Source organism: Lepidochelys kempii, chromosome 7 (genome assembly GCF_965140265.1).
Source record: "Lepidochelys kempii isolate rLepKem1 chromosome 7, rLepKem1.hap2, whole genome shotgun sequence".
Taxonomy (NCBI): domain Eukaryota; kingdom Metazoa; phylum Chordata; order Testudines; family Cheloniidae; genus Lepidochelys; species Lepidochelys kempii.
In genome coordinates, this window is record NC_133262.1 from 47,220,298 (window position 1) to 47,228,538 (window position 8,241).

At 50.4% G+C, this 8,241-nt stretch overlaps 1 long non-coding RNA gene across 1 annotated transcript in view; it reads left to right on the forward strand.

The window, feature by feature from the left end:
* LOC140914535 (uncharacterized) overlaps positions 1–8,233 on the forward strand; it is a 77,907-nt gene extending 69,674 nt beyond the window's left edge. Inside the window, exon 4 of the long non-coding RNA XR_012159891.1 lies at positions 5,323–8,233. This is a non-coding gene — a long non-coding RNA (uncharacterized lncRNA). The remainder of the gene's footprint in view (positions 1–5,322) is intronic.
* Positions 8,234–8,241: the final 8 nt, after the last annotated feature.

The following is an 8,241-nucleotide window of genomic DNA, read 5'->3' on the forward strand; positions in this document are numbered from 1 at the left end:
TGGGTGTAGAAAGCCATGCAGCTACATCACTACTTCGCATTGGCTCTCTAACTGGCCTATAATTACATAGACAATACAAGCCCATTTATCCAGCCCCTTTAAATCAAACTCCTCTTTTCATCCAAATTTCAGTAAGATCACTCTGGATAATTATCCACTGGGTCCTGCTTTTGATATGCCTCCTTCCCACACAAAAATTGGATAAATGAGGGTTCAGTCTTATAAAATGGTCAGCAGAGCCAGTACATAGTATTGACTTTCCATAATACCACTTATCGTTCCTTGCACCGAGGTGCTACCCCAAGTTTCATCTCGGGCCAGATCATTCTTTCATTGACTAGTAACAAACCTCAGAATTCCCCAGCTCTCCACTGATATATATTTTAGCACATGTTTCTAACCCTGGAGGTCCACAAAATATTTGACCTTTCCTTGGTTGGTGACAGTGTCTGAAAATCACCCATCCTGTTCCTTAGCTTAGTACAATTTAAAGGGCAAAAATCTCATGTTTTGAAAGAAAGAAAAACATTTTTGTGAAAGCTGTTTGAAGCAGCTCAGAGGTTTGGAATCCTAGAAATAGCTCCAGCAAAGTGCAGGTGAGATGGCCAAAGCAGAATGATAAATGCAGGTGATCACACTGATGGCCGTCACTTCCATATGCGTGTGTGTATCGAGAGCTACCAGTAGCGAAAATCCCACAGTCAGTTGGAAAAGAGATTGTGTTGCAGATCTATGATGTGATCAAAGGACTGCTCTTTGCTGCTGAGCTATCATAACCAAATAATACAAACCTAGTTCAACTGTAGGGAAAAGCCCAAGGTAGATTTAAAGCATTTTATCAAGAGACTAGTATGAACCAAAACCCGGTATCCAAATCGCCCTAAACTTTATGGGGTTTGAAATCCCACTCTGAATCTTGCAGTTTATCCCTATATGTGCCCTTAATTAAAGTCAAACAGTTTGGTAGCAAATTAGCAGCCACATACGCTGATCAACTAAGTTACCTCTGATGGCCTAATAAAAATCTTTGGATTGGTTGAATTATCTCTGATGGCCCAATCTCATCACCTGGTGAGGAGTGGTTTCATATGTTCTTGAAAATTAAACCTAAAGTATTACTGTGCCGAGGAGTTTTTTCTTCTGGTTTTCTACTGCTTCTTTCACAAGGAAAATCTGACAAGAGGAGGACCAGGACCATGACACTGTAATATGGTTTAGTGTCCTGTTAAGTTTTAAAGCTTTCTTTGTGCCCATCCCTCTGAGGACAAGCAAAGCTCATCTTTCCTTGCATACACCAGGGGGGGTGCCAACCGATTCGCTCTCTTTCCATGTCTGAGAGGGCTGTTCCTTAGCCTGCGACCTTGCACTCAGGGAAAAGCCAAACTGGGATGTGCTGTCACTAAATAACTTACAATGCAATTGTGAATGAGAGCTGGAAGAACGTTTTTGGAACCACTCTGGTACTCACCAGCCACTTCTTTTCCTCAAAGGGGAAGCAAGTGCTTTTCCTTAGCTGCCATTTCACCTCTTCTGCGTTACCAGCCCAGGTCATTCCTGGCTCCCCACAGGCAGCAGCAGCGCCTCTGCAACAGGCTCTCAGGCAGGGTTGGGGACCCCAATCTTTTGAGTTTGGGATCATGCTGCTGCATAATAAATGGTCACCCAGGCTTATTTTCACTGCCTCCTGTGTCATTCAAGCTGGGCCCAATCCAGCACGCTGGAACCAGCTCATCCTTGCCTGGGTAACTGGCTGATCCAAATGCTCCTGTGGGAAGCAACAAGGGGATGATTTGAAATGCAGCCTGGCCCCACCTCTTTAGTGCTGTGCAACTAATGGCTGTCCCTGCCTGTCAGGTAGGTAGTGTTATCCCCGAGGCAAAGAGCAGTCAAGTGACTAGCCCAAGGTTACAGAAGGAGTCAGTTGCAGAGGAGTTCCTGGTTCCCAGCTACGTGCTTACCCCATTAAGTCCCTCTTAGCCCCACTTATTCTCTCTGTCCTGCCTTAGTGACAAAGTGCCGTCCGGGCCCCTTACTCTTACCCTTACGGGCCAAGGCTTTCCCCCCCACACTCTCTCCTCCAAAGCCCTCTCCACACTGGCAAAGCTGAGATCCCTCATTCACCCCCTGTGGGAGCTGTATTGTGGACAGGGCTCGGCCGCAGCACCAACCCCACCCACAGTCTGATCCCCATCTGCACCACAACATCTGCCATTGGTGGCACAGCAGGGGGTGAGTTACAGGTCCATTTGGCCAGCATAGAAATCGTCCTAGCACACAACCCGAGCAATTCTGCCAAGACCCCATCTCTCTGCAAATCCAGGAAGGTGGGTTCTGGGATGGCTCTTGTTATTGTACAGGCAGGGCATGCCACTGAGGGCTGACTAGACCCCTCTACAGGCCGGGAGTAACAGGAGAGAATTGTGTGACCCACTATTGGCACTTACACTAATGAGAAGCCCAAGCTTGGTGCAGAGAGAAAGAGGCCGATACATGTGATTTTCATGCCATGGAGGCAGGAGAAATGCTTGAGAGGAAGCGTTTTTCCATGCTCTGCTCCTCTCGATAGGCTGCTCTGTAAGTATTCATCAAATGGCCTCTAACAGAGTAATAGATCCCAGATTTCATTCCGCCCACGTACACCTTCTTAACAGAATATCTGTGTTTGTTCACTCTGTTGTCTGGCCTCCTGTCAAGATATCCTGCAGCCAGCCTGGAGCTGCTTCTAATGGGCTGCCAGGGGATTTGTTCTCTGACAGGAGTGTGTACCAGGTGCTGACAGCTTGCTGGAAAGACTTGCTGTGCTCGCAGGATTGGAAATTGGTCCCTCATTCTCACCCTGTCAGAGCGGCTAGGTGGTGGACGATGAACCGCGATGCGCTCTTCTGTAGCTTTCCGTTGCCATGTGGGGCCAAGAGATTGTGTCGGGGCTGGCATGTCTGCTGATCGGCGTTTGCACAGTACCCCAGGCCTTGCAGTGTAGTGTGGGCTGCAGCATTCAAAGATGAGCTGAAATTAACCTTCTGTTCCTCTCAACTTCAAATCAGGGAGTAGCCACAGCCAGTATTAGGACTATGCAATCAAGCACCATGGGGACCCACCAGCGCAGCGTCAGGATCAAGCTGAGTGTCTTAAGATGCAAATCTGTTTCTGTGTTTTCCATGATCCTTCCTTTGGGGAGCCATTTATCATGGGGCCACACTAACATGAGCTCTGGTCCCCTTGAGCTTCTTCCCCCAGGGCCCGAAGGAGCCTGAAAAAGCCAAATCAGTAGGTGTGAAGAAATGGTTGCACAGCTACGTGGGAGCATACAGCAGGTGTGTGGCATGCTTGTGCTCAGGCATAGGAGAGCAGATGCAGGTGTGTAACACTGTACGGAGGGCTAAGTGTGAGCACAGAGGCAGAGAGAGAGAATCTTTATAAGTTAACACAGCAGTCATACTACAAATATTTCTTCTTCCCTTTCACCAGGGCAGGGAACGTGGCCCCTGCTCCATGAGTCACAGCCTGAGCTACTGAGGAGGGAGACAACTTTAGCTTAGTTGTGAGTGAGCAGCTGCCTTCTGCCCTCATGACATGAGCCTGATTATATGCGAGTGCTCTTCTCTAGAGTAAGGCAAAGTCCTGCCCCTCGGGGGTGGGTAGGGCGTGTGCTGGCCATTCACTGGTACCTGAGCCCTCACGCCAACACAGATTAGCCTGTGCAGAGCAGGAGGAAGCAATGCAGAGTGGAGCAGACTTTGCAAAGGGGAAGGATACACCCGTTTAGCCATGGCTGCAACACCTACCCAAGCTGACTGGGTATCTGGCCACGCCCTGGCAATGGAACAAGCCAGCGTAGAAGCTGAGGCCCACACCCCATTGCAACCCATTACTGAGCGCTAGGCTGAGATCTTACCCTGCATGTGGGGTGGGGTGGAAGAGGCTCCCTATGCACTATTCTCTCCCATGCAGCCACATGCAGGTCAGGATTTGCCCCTTACTGGGGCAAAAAATAGCCTAATTTTTTGTTAATGCATGCACGCAATTGCTGGTGAAAACTGCATGCACGTGTATGAGTCCGCTTTGGATACACAGGTACTGTGCGTGCACCCCGGTGCGGGGCCTGGGGTGCGCCCAGATAGATACGTGTGTCTACAGTCACTAGCTCAGGAAAACACGCAATCTGTAGTAACTGAGCACACAATCAGGAGCACAACTGCAGAGGCTCAGCTGAAATCGGGCCCTGACAGTTTTGAAAAAGCCCTGGCTGGGATGATGTAGTTGGGGATTGGTCCTGCTTTGAGCCGGGGGTTGGACTAGATGACCTTCTGAGGTCCCTTCCAACCCTGATATTCTATTATTCTATTCTGTCACTCTGCATCAGACACAGTGGCCCAGAGCATCACAGCTCTCACGCACGAGGGGTGAATTTGTGGGCCGAGTGCCATCTATGGTAAAACTCCCATTGCATTGGGGAGGCCAGGATTTCACCTGGGATTCCAAGCAGAGGAGCTGATCCTCTGAAGATCTAGGGTATTATGCTGCTGACAGTCCCCGGGATGAGAGGATGTCCAGCACATGGCAGGATTGGGGCAAGGAAAGCTGCAGGAGCGAGGGGCAGAGGAGAGCAGGACGGAGGAGGGGAGAGGGACGGGAAGGAGAGAGTGCAAGGTTTCTCTGGGCACGCTGCAAATCAGGCAGGGCTGGGTGAACTGGCTAGGATGGAATGAGACCTGAAACTCTCACCTTTGCCCTGAATCAAACCCCGGGAACCAGACAGACATTTCAGCTAACTCCCCCCCACGTTTCTGTGCACTTAGATTCAGTCAGGGTTGGAATGGAGGCTGCAATCCTACCAGGTAGGTTTAATGGGGCAGGGTCTGCGAATGACTCACCACCAAACAGTGCTAGAAACTGGACTGAGCAGGCAGCTCTGCCAGCATTTCCAGCCCCAGTCCTACACCAAAGAGAGCCAGGCACGTTTAGATCAGTGTCCAACAACCTCAGACCCTTCCAGCCTCACCATCCCCTGTGCCCCAGGCTAAGACCTGTCCAGTGTGCAGTGGAGTCAATGTAAAAGCTGGGATGGATACACCGGGGACAGTTCTCTAGTTGTTCCAAAATCCTGGGCAGGAGCCAGAAGCTGATGCCACAAGGGCATGACACTCATCACTACCTAACGATCTGGAGCGGAGATCTGAGCTCAGGGGTATATGGACAAGCACTCTGCTCCAGAGACCACCCCCTCCAGAACCAGTCCACCCTAGGTCCCTTCTGCTTGAGTCTCTGTCTCTCTCTTTTTTTTCTTTGTTCCTTTCCTGAAATGTTTTTCTCTTTCCCCAGCATCCTCCACCTGCACAGACCCGATGAAGACCATCAAGACTCCTTCATGCATCATGTTCCAGGGAATGGCTCCCATCTGAGCCTGCCCCAGGGTCAGTTCTGCAGCCAGATGTGCTGTGAGAAGGCATCAGAGCAGCAGCCTCCCCAAGGAAGAGAGAGGGAAGGAGGAGGGGATAGGAGGACATACCTGATGGCATGCCACTCAGAGGCCTGTCTGCTGCCAGCAGAGGAGACGTGTCCTGTGTCCCACTGTCTTTTATGGCTTTTTATTCCTATGTGATTATACTGCTCATTTCATATAGGGATTGAAGCCGTGCAATACGCTGGGGCTGGCCACCGGAGAACATCACCAGTTCCTGCGGACCTCGCTTTTAAAGGGCCACTATCGCCAAAGTGAGCTGCTGGTGCACTGGGTCACTGCCCCCAGTGCTCAGGGGCCTGGAGTATCAGTAACTGTCTGTGCTCAGCCAGGAGATGCTGCCACCATGCCAGGGTGGGCATCCTAGGTATGTCCACATGGCAATCAGGGGGTGAGGGGGTGACTGCAGCATGTGCAAACATAGCTGAGCTGGCTAGAGCAACGCTAGCTTGAGTAACACTAGCAGCGACGCCCCAGCACAGGCTGGCCGCTCGAGTTCGTCCCCAGGGTCTCCGGTGGGCTTGTACCATCCATGTTGCAGCGGCTTCCCTGTTACTTGAACTGGCGCTGATCTACGGAGCTCGGGTACATCTATGCATGCTGCAGTCACACCCCTCTGAGTGCAGTGCAGTGCAGTCGTCCCCATCCGGAAAAAGCAGGGCCTGTTTAACCTCAGCCCTGCTTTGGATGGTATCCCCACACCTGGCTTCTGCCAGCCCCGCAGAGTCCCTGACTCGGGTAGATGCTGCGAGCCAACCCACCCACTGGGGAATGCACCTGAGAAATGAACAGAGTAGTGGCCACACCCAAAGGCTACCACCACCAAGGGGTTAGGGGAGGGTGGTGACTGGAGTACACTGACACAAACACTGGAACCTGCTCCCAGTGAAGTCAATGGCAAAACTCCCATTGATTTCAATGGAGGCAGATTAGAGCCTTGGCCAGCCTGGTAGGTGTCGGCGCAAATGGGAGGGTTGTGAAAAACACGGCTGGAGTGACTCTGACCAGCTCAGACAAGACCGTCCCAGCAGGGGCCAGTGGAACTGGGCACTCCCTGACTTGTACTCCAGGCTCTGCCACAGACCTACTCTGTGAGTTTGGGCAACTCACTTCACCCTGCATGCCATTTTTTCCCTTCCGCCTCGTCTATTTAGACTGGAAGCTCTCTGGGCCAGGGATGGTCTGTTAAAAGGCACTAGTCTGGATGATTGACACCTGGGTGCGAGCAACCACACTGCAAAGCCCTACCCATTACTCCAACTGTGCTCCTCCGTGTGCACCACTAGGACTTCTGGGAGCACCTCCCATGGTCCTTTGTGCTGCAATAAACCGAGTCGGTGGAGAACTCTTTCCCAGTGAATGGTGGGAGAACTCCACTGCCCCTGTGAGCATATGGAGGGAATTGTGGGAGGCACTGGAGAACTGATCTAGTGTGCATTCTCACTGCACAGAGGCAGATTGCCAGCTGGAGTAAAAGCAGAACCTGGGCTCTAACTCACATCCCCAGCCAGGCCAATTAGCCTGGGTTGAAAGCACCACTACCCTCAGGGGAGAGGGTTTTATGTGTGGACAGAAGAGGGAGGTGATGGGTAACACCTGAGTTAACTCAGTAATGAAGAAGCACTCTACTGGTTACATAAAGACAGTTGTACCTGCATTGTAGACAGGGCCTTAAAAAACAGAGTTCCAGCTAATCAAATGTTTCTAGGGCTCCAGAACAAAGGGAACATCGAGACTATGATGCCTGGGCAGGATTACCTCTAAACAGTGTTTTCCAAAGTTTCTCAAGAGGCTTCTGTGGCTCTTTAAAGGTCTGCGTAATATCTGTCACAGTAGCGAAAATGGGTAAAATTACACAGCTTGTGAAAGAGATTAAAGGCAGACCCCTTCCGCTCACTTCATAAAGGAAGGCCCCCATTAACACCTTGTGAAATATTAGCCATTAAGCAGCCTCCACGCAGAATAAAACCATCAATATGTATCATTATTGGCTCTTTAATGAAGTGAGAATGGGAGTGCTGGGGAGCTGGGATATTAATGTCTCCTAAGAGGCATGAGCAATGCCAAGGCCAGGAGCCAAGATTTTTAATTTACTGCCAAAAGCTTCCCCCGTTAATAATGTGGTTACTTATCCTGAACATTATCACTGTTTGGCCACAAGTGTTCCATTTACAGAAGTGAGCTGGGCCCTCAGAAAGCACGTGGCCAGCTGCTGCACGTGGCCAGCTGCTGCATCTGCCAATCCTCTCACCCTTGGCCTCCTTACAGGCAGGAGGGGGCTGTACAGTCACTGAAATCTTCCCAGCAGTTGTACCCACTCCTACCCCTGCTTTGCTTCCCTTCTCACTTGCACTTCAGGACTTTCTTTACAGTTAGGAGTGTTCCTGGCTGCACAGAGCCTGCTCTGCATACACATGCTGTATACGTTTCCCTGGAGTCCCATAAAGTCACTGTCCTCACTCCTCCACCTTCATCTATCTCCTCAAGACCCACTTCTTCCAGGATCCCAGGGAGGACAGTCTCTTGAGTCTATTGCAAGTGGCTGGTATCCGTTACCTTTTCAGTGCATAGAATGTATATATAATAATGTGTGTCTGTGTATATAAATAGATTGATATATTCAATTGTAAACTTCTCCCCCATTCTGTCACTTGTCTTACACTGTAAGCTCCTTGGGGCAGGGACCGTGTCTTTTTATGTTTGGGGGGGATCGAAACCCCTGGGTGTTACTGTAATAATAAATAAATAATAATAATAATAATAAACAGATTCCGGCCTTT